The sequence below is a fragment of the Oryctolagus cuniculus genome, chromosome 17, assembly GCF_964237555.1.
Source record: "Oryctolagus cuniculus chromosome 17, mOryCun1.1, whole genome shotgun sequence".
In the NCBI taxonomy this organism is placed as follows: Eukaryota; Metazoa; Chordata; class Mammalia; order Lagomorpha; family Leporidae; genus Oryctolagus; species Oryctolagus cuniculus.
In genome coordinates, this window is record NC_091448.1 from 28,785,765 (window position 1) to 28,799,241 (window position 13,477).

General features: G+C 37.0%; 1 long non-coding RNA gene across 1 annotated transcript in view; it reads left to right on the forward strand.

Annotated features, from left to right (window-relative positions):
* Window positions 1–13,477, forward strand: part of LOC127484469 (uncharacterized) — a 91,055-nt gene that overhangs the window by 34,427 nt on the left and 43,151 nt on the right. Inside the window, exons 2-3 of the long non-coding RNA XR_007911496.2 lie at window positions 5,094–5,161; window positions 6,723–6,793. This is a non-coding gene — a long non-coding RNA (uncharacterized lncRNA). The remainder of the gene's footprint in view (window positions 1–5,093; window positions 5,162–6,722; window positions 6,794–13,477) is intronic.

Sequence of the window (13,477 nt, forward strand, 5' to 3'; positions counted from 1 at the left end):
AAAGAGATGAAAATATTAAATGATTTTCCAAAGCTTATACAGGATGCCAGAAATAAGGCCTGCATTTGGCCTTTGAACCTAGTTTATATGTGTTTTAACCAAAAGCATATGGCAGGTACCATGATAAGGAAGGAGTAACAGAGCATTCTCTAGGAGATAGTTGAAAGGAACTGAATCATGTATTATAACATTATAAATGTCTCTCATTGTTTTATATATATAATTTGTATTCATATTATATGAAATAATTGTCCCTACATCCAATGCTTCTTTTTAAATAAGAGATGCTTTTAAGAACAATTTGAATGTCTGATACATTTTTCACAAAGTCTTATTTCATGATGGAAGGCATCGATATAGCAGGTTCTGGTAATTTAAGTCCCTATTCAACTTTTTGGAGGAGTTCAGAGCTTTAGAATAACCAGCAGTACAGCAGGATATAATCATTTTTGCTCCTAAATAAGCACATTTAAGAGTAGAGGCAGAAGTAATTCATATTATTATGGCTACATTAAGTAAAAACTATAAGACATTTGCAATTGGAGTCTTGAACTTCCTGTTAGAAAAAGTTAAAAAGTTAAATTGGTTGCAGATCACGTAAATCATATTAGATTTTACTCCATTCTCCATTGTAATCTACTTTGACTCTATAAGTCCAAGGGAAATTGCTTCATAATTATTATTTGCCCCCACCAGTCCCACACACACATTCAATGTTTGAAAACTATACTTGATTGTATTTATATATTACATACACTTTATTTAAATTTATGGTATATAAATAATTTATATATGCAAATTAATAAATGCAAATATCTATGCATAAGAACGCTAGCTACAGTTAAAACTGTAAAAATTCCAGTGAAAAGAGCCACACCATAGCTAACTAAAATGCGTTAATTTAGTTTATATTATACTTCTAAAACCAAAGCTAACCTTTTGCTCCTGAGAGAAATCTTACCTTGAATAACACTCTCAAGGTTTATTAAGAAATAAAACTCCCCTTATATTTCCATGCATTCAAATTCCATTGAAAATATTCATGGTTAGGTAAATCTTTTCACTATTAGCCCCTGACAGCAAGTCATAGCAGCTTACTTATTTGAATAAATTAATGTCAGAATACATTAGAACTAGAAAACTACTTCATTAATGGTCTTCTTCATTCCAAGTGACTTTGTTTTCTATTAAGTCTCATTCTCCAAATGCAGGCCCTAATATGAAGATTCATATGCAAGTGCTTATTGCAGAAGTGCTTTCATGTAAAACCAGAAAGGAAGTGGAGAAAACAAGACAAGAATGGAAAGCAACAACATCAATATGAGATTATCAAACCCATGCGTCAGCCAGTTCCTAAGCTCTGGAGTTTAAACTGGACCCAGAGTTAAGGCCCTACTGGAAGCACAAGAGCAAGGCTTTCCTACTTCAGTACCTGCACCTGAGGATAAAATAGACTCCCACACCATTTGTAGAAAAGTAGCTCCAGTGTCCATATAATAAAATTGTGAAGACAGATATTTTACAGACCTTTAAGAAGCAAATGTAAGCTGCAGGCATAGCCCAAAGAAATATCAGAAGGGACCCAAGAGTACTTGAGCAGAAGATTAATTGTAACTGTTACACATTTTAAAAGTAATTTATACTATATTTTTTACACTTGTGTATGATCGGTAATCATTCCTATAATTTAAAGTGTTATGGTTTATTAATTTTTTTTTATTTTTTTTTGACAGGCAGGGTTAGAGAGAGGGAGAGAGAAAGAGAGAAAGGTCTTCCTTTGCCATTGGTTCACCCCCCAAATGGCCACCACGGCCAGCGCATTGTGGCCAGCACACTGCGCCAATCCAAAGCCAGGAACCAGATGCTTCCTCCTGGTCTCCCATACCGGTGCAGGGCCCAAGCATTGGGCCATCCTCCACTGCCTTCCTGGGCCACAGCAGAGAGCTGGACTGGAAGAGGAGCAACCGGGACAGAATCCAGTGCCCCAGCCAGGACTAGAACCCCAGGGTGCCGGCACCACAGGCAGAGGATTAGCCTAGTGAGCCGCAGCACAGGCTGGTTTAATTTTTAAAAATTTATTTATATAAAGGGAATCATATATATATATTATATGTAGCTTTAAGACATTATGATACTTCCCACCCTCCCTCCCTCAATACTACCCTCTCCCTCCTTCCTTTCTTAATTTTCTTTTAATTTTTGTAATAGCATACTTTCAATTTATGTTATTATCACACGCTTAATCCTCTACTCAATAAAGAATTTTACAAGTAGTAGCAGAGAGATCACTGTTGCTCAGGAGTATAGACAAGGATTATAAACAATAGTCAAATCTCAACTTGAAAATTCATTCACCCACATTATATTTCTATATGCCATATCATAGTTATCAGAAATCAGAAAAAATACATTTGTCTCTTTGAGACTGGTTTATTTCATTAAAGTTGTATCTATTTTGTTGTGAAAGGCAGGATTTCATTCTTTTTTATGACTGAGTAATATTACATCATGTATATATACCACGTTTTCTAGTCATCAATTGGTGAACATCTGGGTTTATTCCATATCTTAGCTATTGTGAGTTGAGCTGCTATAAACATGGGGGTACAGATAAATCTTTCATATGTTGATTTAATTGGTTTTGGGTAAGTTCTAACAAGTGAAATAAATTGTAGATCTATTTTCAGATTTCTTTTGAATGTACATACTGTCTTCTATAATGGTTATACAAGTTTACACTCCCACCAATAGTATATTGGGGTACCCTTTTCTCCACATCCTCACCAATATTTGCTACTTTTGGATTTTTGGTTAATAAAGAATCTAACTGAGGTGAGATAAAACTTCATTGTGTTTTTTATTTGTATTTCCCTGATGGATCATGATCCTGTGCATCTTTTAATGTGTCTATTGGTCATTTGTATTTCATCCTTGGAAAATTGCCTGTTCGTATCCTTAGCCCATTTCTAAACAGGATTGTTTGTTTTGTTGTTGTTGAGTTTCTTGAGCTCCTTATATAATCTGAATAATAATCCTTTATCAGATGTATAGTTTGTAATTATGTTTTCCCTTTGTGTCGGTTGCCTCTTCACTTTATTGAGTGTTTCCTTTGCAGGGCAGAAGCTTCTTAGCTTTATATAATCCCATTTGTATTTTTTTTTAACTTTTATTTAATGAATATAAATTTCCAAATTACAGCTTATGGATTACAATGGCTTCCCCCCCATAACTTCCCTCCCACCCGCAACCCTCCCCTTTCCCTCTCCCTCTCCCCTTCCATTCACATCAAGATTCATTTTCAATTTTCTTTATATACAGAAGATCAGTTTAGCCTATATTAAGTAAAGATTTCAACAGTTTGCACCCACATAGAAACACAAAGTGAAAAATACTGTTTGAGTACTAGTTATAGCCTTAAATCACAATGTACAGCACATTAAGGACAGAGAGCCTACATGGGGAGTAAGTGCACAGTGATTCCTGTTGTCCATTTGTGTATTTTTGCTTTTACTGCCTGTGTTTCTCAGGTCTTTATAAGAAGTCTTTGCTTACACATGTGTATTACTGAGTTTTCCTGTTTCCCTCTAGTAAGTTTATGGTTTCAAGTGTTAAGTTTAGATCTTTGATCTATTGTGAGTTGATTTTTATATGGTATAATTTAGGGTCTTGCTTCATACTTCTGCATGCAGAGATCTAATTTTCCCAGTGAAATTTGTTGAAGAGACTGTCCTTTCTCCAGGAAGAGATACTTGGTCATTTGTCAAGGACTAGTTGGTTGTAAATGCATGGATTAATTTCTGGGGTTTCTAATCTATTCCATGTCTGGTTTTGTGTCAATACAAGGCTGTTTGGATTATAAGTGCCCTGTAATATGTCTTAAAATCTGGTATTTTGATACCTCTGGCTTTGTTTTTTTTTATAGTTTAAGATTGCTTTGGCCGGCACTGCGGCTCACTAGGCTAATCCTCCGCCTAGCGGCACCGGCACACCGGGTTCTAGTCCCGGTCGGGGCACCGGATTCTGTCCCGGTTGCCCCTCTTCCAGGCCAGCTCTCTGCTGTGGCCAGGGAGTGCAGTGGAGGATGGCCCAGGTGCTTGGGCCCTGCACCCCATGGGAGACCAGGAAAAGCACCTGGCTCCTGGCTCCTGCCATCGGATCAGCGGGTGCGCCGGCTGCAGCGCGCCGGCCGCGGCGGCCATTGGAGGGTGAACCAACGGCAAAGGAAGACCTTTCTCTCTGTCTCTCTCTCTCACTGTCTGTAACTCTACCTGTCCAAAAAAAAAAAAAAAGATTGCTTTTTCAACTTGGGGTCTCTTGTGTTTTCATACATCTACATGTTTTTATAATTTTGATTCATTATCATGTATTTGAAAGGCAGAGTGAGAAAGACTAGAGAGAGAGAGAGAGAGAGAGATTGATTCTCTATTTGTTGATTCATCCCAAAATGTCTGTAACAGCTTCTCTAGGCCAAGCCAGGATCCCAGAACTGCATGTTATTCTCCCACATGGAGGCCAGGAAGGGACCCAAGCACTTGAGTCATCATCCATTTCTACCAAGAGTACATGTTGGTAGAATGCAGGAATGAAAGCAGAAAAACTGGGATTCCAATCTGTACTCTGATATGTGATGTGAGTGTACCACACAGCTGCTTAATCACTGTGCTGCTACATAGTCCCCACCACTAAACATTTGCTACAAGTGTTCTTAATATTCACCAAAAGTATACTGTTTACAAAATATACAAAGTCAGATATATGATGCCATATGTAAGTATTCCCAGGTTTTCTAGGGAAGTATAAAAAAGAAAAATAAAATTTAAGCAGAGTAATTTTCATCTATTGATTAAAAAACTGAATTTTACTTCTCTAAGGTTTCCCTAAAAACATTGTTTGCAATAAGGATTGTGTTATTATATGACCATTCCAGGTCATGAACTGTGAGAACCAGTCTATGAAGAGAATGACGGTTGATAATAAAAATTTACAAATTATTATAGCTTATTTTTGCACCAGTTGAATCAAATAGTGAAACTTGTACTGTGTGTTTTTTATTTCATTTTTGGTAATATGTTTATTTTCATTATATCTTACAGAAACATTGTTCTGCAACAGACTACAAAATAAATAAAATTCATCCAGCTTTTCCTTCAATAACTGCAACGTGAGTAGCACTCTTTCAGATTACCCAATGCTAAGTTTTATTCTCTTTTTCTTTATTAAACTTATTTCTACTATGTGTTTTTTTGCATTAATTTCCTAGGGCTGCCATAACAAAGTACCAGAACAATGGATTACTTTAAAAGCAGAAATTTATGTTATCAGAGTTCTTAAATCCAGAAGTCTGAAATTAAGATGTAAGGCATGGACATGTGCTCTCTAAAGACTGCAGGAAAAAATCTTTCATCGGCTCTCTCCTAACTTCTGGTGGCCCCATGCTTTCTGTAACATATGACTTTGCTGATACTACATTTGAACAAAGATAGGAAGAATGTGAGGGGATTCTTCAAATTTCTCATGTCTTTGACTCAATTTGGCCAGACTTCAAGAAGAGTGGTAGCACTGGAAATAAACAAGCCTGCTTCTGGGTCGGATGGAAATACTATATCCTGATCATATTCGTGTTTATATGGTGGTATACAACTGTGAAAACTCATAGAACTGTGCACCTGAAAAGAAAGAATTTTCCCACATATACATTATAGCTCCACCAGCCTATGTTTAAAAATAAAATGCCCATTTGGACTATATAATCATTAATAAAACGACAGCTTTAGGAATCTAGCAGCAGGAATTCTTTGATTTTTTATTCTTCTGTTTTACTATTAATATGCCTTAAGGATTTCTCTTTTGTCTACTATTTTCTGTTGAAGCTGACTTTCAAGTTAACTTTTGTGCTTCTTATTTCAAACTCCTGATTGGATCAGTTAATAACTTTTTTCCATATTTGTTTAGAAGGTTTTGCCCTGCAAGAAGGTGTAGATAGATCTCCTATCCCAATCAGTTGCATTGTAATGGGTTAAACACACACACACATCATGGATGCCAAAAACAGCTTCCTATAAAGGACTGAGGATGATTATTTTACTTAGAAACAGCTGTAGTCATGGCAGGCACTGAAATTAACATGTTCAGTGCACTAATGGGTTTTTAGATCACACTGTTTCTTTTAGTAAAACATAGATTAAGCTGAAGATCTAGCTAACAGCCTTGTCATTTTTGTAAAGTCATGTTTTTTTCTATGATCAATCTTCCAGAATTTGTACGTCCTTTCCGTTGATGTCTGCTATAGAACTTTGATTGACAAAGCTTGGGGGTTTTTCATTAGATGAGAGAGTATTAAATCACTGGTTAAGATGCAGAAACTTTCAGTTTAGGTGGCTGATGTATTACAGAGAAACAAAACCAAACTCAGTTGCAGGTATAGCCTAGTAACATATAAATTAAAGTTTAATGCATATTTATTAATATGTCCTATACCAAAAATGAGAAGTAGCTATCACTTAGGATTTTGATTATTGAGTAATTGAGAGCATATTTTTCAAACCTTAGTTCTTTAACTTGTTTTGCAAAGAAGGCTTACTTTTCCTCTATATCAGTGGATTTAAAAAATAAGAAATATATAATTTCAAACTGCTATTTTGTTTGCAAGGCAAGGAAAAATGAGTTTAAATTGTATTTTTCATCTATTCAACAAACATGATTTAAATTTATGCTTTGTGTAGGTGCTGTGATGGTGATGGCAGGCACAGTTTCTGCCCTCTCCTGGGATGCATCTAGTGGGAGAGACTGATAAGTAAGTCACTATACAAATTGAAATTCGATATGCTGTAGGAGTACCGAAGATGGAGCAATCAATTCTGACTTAGTGGGAAAAGGAATACTTTTGAATTGGGTCTTAAAACATGAGTGGGATTTCAGAAGGGAGAAATAGAAAAACAGCATACCAGATGGAGGTAGAGCTATAAACAAAGGCAAGAAATAATATGCATTTTAAGGGAAAGGAAGTTAATCTAATATGCCTCACATGAAATATATACAAGGTAGGAAGAAATATGTATCTATAGAGAATTTAAGTCATATATTGAAAGCATTAATCCTCCCTGTTGATAGCTGTCATTCATTTATGATCATCTGCTTTGTGTCTCCCTTCTCCATTGCATTCTATCTCAATGAGGAAACTCTCAGCATCTTTTTCCAACACCTTATCTCCAGAGCTTAGCACTAAGCCTTGCACATATTATGCAACTATCATCTGTAAATATACTATTAATATTAAGTTCATGTTTTGTTGAGTTTTTTTTTTTTGAAGATTCATTTCCTTATTTGGAAGTCAGAGTTCAAGAAAGAGTTTGAGAGTTCAAGAGAAAGAGAGAGAGAGAGAGAGAGAGAGAGAGAGAGAATCTTGTATCTGCTTCGTCTTTCCCAAGATGGCCACAACAGCCAGGGCTGGGCCAAGCCAAAGCCAGGAGCTTCATCTGTGTTGTCCATGTGGGTGGTAGAAGCCCAAACAGTTGGGTTATCTTCCACTGCATTTCCCAGATCATTAACAGAGAGCAGGATCAGAAGTGGAGCTGCTCCGACACAAACCTGTGCTCATACGTGATGCTTTCCAAGGTGCAGCTTTACCCAACTTTCAACCATGTTGAAAGTTTTTAATTATCCTATGTGTCATTTAAAATAGCCAATAATGCAGAAAGAAATACTTATGAAGAAAGAGGTGAAATAGTTGACCTCATGCTTCAGAAAGGTCCTGTAAGACTCATAAAATGTATTTGATAAGAATCAGGATAAACCAGAGATAAAAAAAAATCAGTCAGATGCATTGCAGCCTGCAACTGAGAAATGCTGGGTAGGTGGGATGAAAATTGGTAAGATCACCTAAATTTAAAAGTCCCAGTAGAAATGGAAGGATTGGGAATGTAATTTGATGTGAGGGGTGAGGTGTTATACTTCAGTGACAACACTGAAGGTAGTGTGTGTTTGGGCATGTCATTTGATCTCCTGGAAAGATCTGAGTCAGAGAAAAAATTTAGTAAAATATCAAAAAGGAAGATACAAACATCTCAATTATTGAGGAATAACTTGAATAAAATTAATTGCTTCAAGTTATTCCTCACCAAACTAAAGAGAAAACATGAATAGTAATCTATAAGGGCTATTTGTAAATTAAAAGTAAAACCTAAAAATAAGTATCTGGATTTTTGTGTTGTATATTTTATATTTGAGTAGCATCAATAGAATCTTAAGATTTTTTATAATAAATTTAGGTCATGCTTAAGCAATTTTTCTTTCAATCACCATAACTTGGTAATGAAGTATGTTACACAGGAGGAATTGTCATCACATTGTACCACGACTTGATATTTCTTCATGATAGTGGGTCTGTAAGTGTAATATGTTGGCCAATCTCATTAATATCCTCTGTGAAGTTACTAGAAATACAAATCTCAGGCTCCAGACATACTGGTAGATTTGAAGGTGAGGCTCAGCAATCTGTGTTTTAATGATTCCTCTCCATGATTCTGATATATGCTTAAATCAGAAAATCACTGCTCCTTAGTGTTATGCTTGCCTAATAATGAGGACATCATGTTTCTAAATATGTTCATACTTCACCATCAGGGAGGTTCTGTAAAATTGTGTAAGGATGGTCACTGAATACAGCAATTGTGCTGTGCTGTTGGGAAACTTTGCAGATTGCAATGAAGGTGGTCTCAGATGTGTTTCAGTGTAATTATCATAATCTGTATGTAGAGATGATTGATGTTAGATTTAAACACACTGAGAATAGTTTCATCTTTGTCGTATACTTCTGCTATTAGGGACGTCAATGTGACTATAGAGGAAAGAGATGGCTTAGATGTTTCACCCATAGACATCAATTAGGGTGAATGAATGAGAGAAACCATAGAGACCTGAGTTGGAGGGTCAGGTCAGTAGTAAGGAATCCCGGAACATTAAGGCAAAGGTTTATGGGAACTATTTAGTGGACCCAAGGATGGCTGCTCTAAACTCATCTATTCCCTGAGGCTGAAAGGCCAGTTACTTTCCTATTCCACTTATACAGACAAGTACTTATAATTTATATCTTGTTTAATTTTAAAAAAGCTTTATTGGTCCATGCTGACACATATATAAATGACATACAAATGAATAGCTGTATAATTGATTTGACTCTATTTCTAGGAAGGGTTTGTTCTACGTCTGTGATTGTATAGATAAAAGGGGGTAACTGAAATCTTTATCATAATCAACTCCTGCAATACCCAGACATGAATACATGTGTTTGCACACATACTTGCACAGAAATACATAGACACATACATATTTTGCAGTTATTATCAGTAAAAAGGACACATGATTGGAATCTCTATTTAATGCCTTTTTTAAAGATTTATTTATTTATTTATTTGAAAGAGTTACACAAAGAAGGAGAGGAAGAGATGAGAAAGAGGGAGAGAGAGGTCTTCCATCCTCAGGTTCATCCCCAGTTGAACACAATGGCTGGAGCTAGACCCATCCAAAGCCAGGAGCCAGGAGCCTCCTCCAGCTCTCCCATGTGGTTGCAGGGGCCCAAGGACTTGGGCCATCTTCTAATGATTTCCCAGGCTGCAGCAGAAAGCTGGATCGGAAGAGGAGCAGCTAGGACATAAATTGAGACCCATATGGGATGCCAGCTCTGCAGGTGGTGGCTTTACCCACTACACCATGGCACTGGCCCCTATTTAATACCTTTTAAATAAATCAATAAACAAACCAACCAGAAAGGAAGCCTGCCATCTTCCATAGAACTTTTAAAAACTGCCTATTGTGTCTTTTCAAGTTGCCGCTATATTAAACATGAATGAAATATGGGTTTCTAAATGAAATGCAGTTCCAAAGAACAGAATGAATCCAATATTAAAACAGTCATTTATTCAATACATTGTTTTCTATTGAGAAACAGCTGCTAGAAGGGTTATGTGCACTTGAGAACTTAGGTTTTTGAGGTTGCCTCATATCATGTAGAGTTTCAAAGAAGTAATTCTATTTCCTATTTTGCTGTGTTCCACGAATCAAAGAAAACATCAGAGATGATTTCATTCAGAGTGACATAGGTGACTGTCAATGGGCTATTATTTGAGAAGTAATAAATACTTTCTACTGCATTGTATCTACATCAGAGTCTGCCATAAGCTCAGAAATCCACAAATTCTGAAATTAAAATGAAGGTTACATGGAACAAAAATATTGAAGGATATTTTCTTAAACTGATTTATCAGGCAAAATCTGTAGGAAATAGAATAGGGAAAACAAAAACATTTAGTGGTGAAAGGGAAAACATGAGGAAATGAAATTCCTTAGTAGAGGAAGCAGAGTGAATGGGTAAACCACAGATGTATCAGTTAACAAACTTTACTTAGCAGCAGTTATGCATCAGGACATGATGTGTTATCTGCTAGGGTTACAGTAGTAAAAAATCAAGACCAACTCTTGTTCTCTAGAAGCCTAAAGTAAATCTAGAACAGGAGTCACAATAGGAAGAAGTAGGGTTGTAATTTTCACTAATCTCATGACTGATCACAGAAGTAGTTGGTGAGGTAAACTTTGGAGTAAGAGTTTGAATGAAACTAGGGCTCTTAGCTAACCAGATGTCAGGGGAAAGTGTCCTCTAGGTTAACAGAATTAGAAGCGCAGGGGCAGACGTTTGGCACAGTGTAAGATGCCTGGGTTCAGGTCCCAGCTCTGCTTCGGATTCCAGTTTCCTATTAATTGTACTCTGGGAAGGCAGCTGGTGGCTTATGTAGTTGGGTCATGGCCACCCACTTGGGAGACATGGATTGAGTTCATGGCCTTTGCCTGCAACCTAGCCTAGTACTCACTCTTGTTTGGCATTTGGGGAGTGAACCAGTGGATGGGAGTTCTCTTTCTCCCTTTTAGATAAAATAAAAATTTAAATAAATAAATTTATTTGATAAATCTTCAATGTCTTTGAAACAGGGGCATGGTACATATTTTCATGGCACTTGCCCAAGGAGTTCCAAATGCCTAGGTATAAAATAATAAGAAATAAGCCAGTTGAATACGGAGTTGATGATTGGTAAGAGGACTGATCATATTGGATCTTTTAAGTCACAAGTCTGTTGACTTTGACCTAGATGAGCAGCTAGTGGAGTGGTTTTGCATAGAAGCATCATGATCTCATTTATATTTTAAGAGAATCGCTCTGCTGTTTTAAAAATAGATTGCAGGGGTCAAGGGGTTAGGAGGCAGAATATTTAGCAAGCTAATGACATAAAGCAAGCTAAAGAAGACATTGGCAGAGTGAATTATTATGAAGTGGTTAATACAGGTAAATGTACAAATGTAAAGTTCAAAACTAATGTAGCCTGGAAATACAAATTGACCATCTACATAAGTTAAAGCTACAGTATAGATTTGGATAGTTCTATACATAGGAAAAATCCTAACTATGATTAGAAGATGAGCAAGGGGGATGAGAAAGAATCACTAAGAGAACTGGAGGAATCACTAGAAACATTGCCAAATCCCAGTTAAGCAGATGTCCTGGGAGACACAAAGAACATTGCATGGTACAAAGAGTGATGAAGTGTACAAGAGCCCTGATGAGAGGAGCATAGGGAGGAATGTAGGTGCGGTTCACTTAACAACATTTGATTCTGAATGTCTGTGGACAGATGTAAGAATGACAAAGAGAGTGATAAATTCATGATAAACCGGAAATTACCTTTGACCCTTTAAATCCATTTTCTCTCTCTCTCTGATTACTCTTCTTGAATATTAACGTTTAAATCTCTTCCCATTGTTCCATTACTGTCTGTTCCCCATCTAGGTTATACTTCCAAACACACAGTTCCACAAATAGTATAGTTTTTCTGTGGGCAAGACCCATGTATCTATTAAGCAGAATAGGCAGAGCCTTTCAACACATGGTATCTTCAAGGTTCCATTTAATTTAATTTCTTTTTTTTTTTTTGACAGGCAAAGTTAGACAGTGAGAGAGAGAAAGGTCTTCCTTTTTCTGTTGGTTCACTCCACAAGTGGCCACTACGGCCAGCACGTTACGGCAGGCACACTGCACCAACGCAAAGCCAGGAGCCAGGTGCTCCTCCTGGTCTCCCATGCGGGTGCAGGGCCCAAGGACCTGGGCCATCCTCCACTGCACTCCCGGGCCACAGCAGAGAACTGGACTGGAAGAGGAGCAACTGGGACAGAATCCAGCGCCCCGACTGGGACTAGAACCCGGGGTGCTGGCGGGCAGGCGGGGGATTAGCCTAGTGAGCCATGGCGCCGGCCCACTTAATTTCTTTTGAAATCAGAAGAAACTAATTACTAGGTCAAAGAAAGTTTTTTCCATGTATACTATTATGTAACACACATGAAAGTATCTATATAAGGTGTATCATGTAGTTTATAATGAAGTAATGAAGTAGGAGACCATGAACAACATGGTACCTGGTGATCATTAAGTCATTATGAGTCCTTGACATCATATGTATCTTGGTCTGTGATAAGGAAGGGGTGGAACACAGTTTCAGTCATAGCATTGCCATCCTTCAAATCCTTCCAATGAAGTACATCTTAGACTGCGTAAGATCTAGCTCCTCAGCTTTCAAATGACCTTCCCAAATAGTTCATCAAAGTGACATTCAAGAGTTTCTAACATTATATCCCATCCCTTCTTTCATAACTCTGTGTCTTAGACATACTAATTGTTTTCACAATGTCTGTCCTATTTCCAGTTTCCTGCCCAATTGGCCCTTTATCACCCCACCGCATCAACCCGTGTTCCGATTGGAACTTTACCAGTTTAGAAGCTATTCTTTCACAGTGAAACTTTCCTTAACCATCCCTTACAGAAATACTCTCCATATCTTGTGATTGCCCATTCATTTCTTTATTTTACTATTCTGTATATAATCACCTTACTATATAATTATTTTGTAAATTGGATATTGAGTCATGTACCCCTAGAAGAAAATTGTCTCAGCTAGCGTGTGTCTTTTTTTTTTTTATCTTTTATTTAATGAATATAAATTTCCAAAGTACGACTCATGTGTTACAATGGCTTCCCCCCCATACCGTCCCTCCCACCCACAACCCTCCCCTTTCCCACTCCCTCTCCCCTTCCATTCACATCAAGATTCATTTTCGATTATCTTAATATACAGAAGATCAGCTTAGTATACCTTAAGTAAGGATTTCAACAGTTTGCTCCCACACAGAAACATAAAGTGAAAAATAATAGATGATTTTTTTTAAATGATGATGAAATCAGATCAGACCTATTGTCATGTTTAATCCCAGTGAGAGTCAAGTTGGGAATTGATAATTTCTTTCTTTTTTTTTTTTTTTTTTTTTTACAGAAGATCAGTTTAGTGTACATTAAGTAAAGATTTCAGTCGTTTGCACCCCCATAGAAACACAAAGTGAAATATACTGTTTGAGTACTCGTTATAGCATTAAGCCTCAGTGT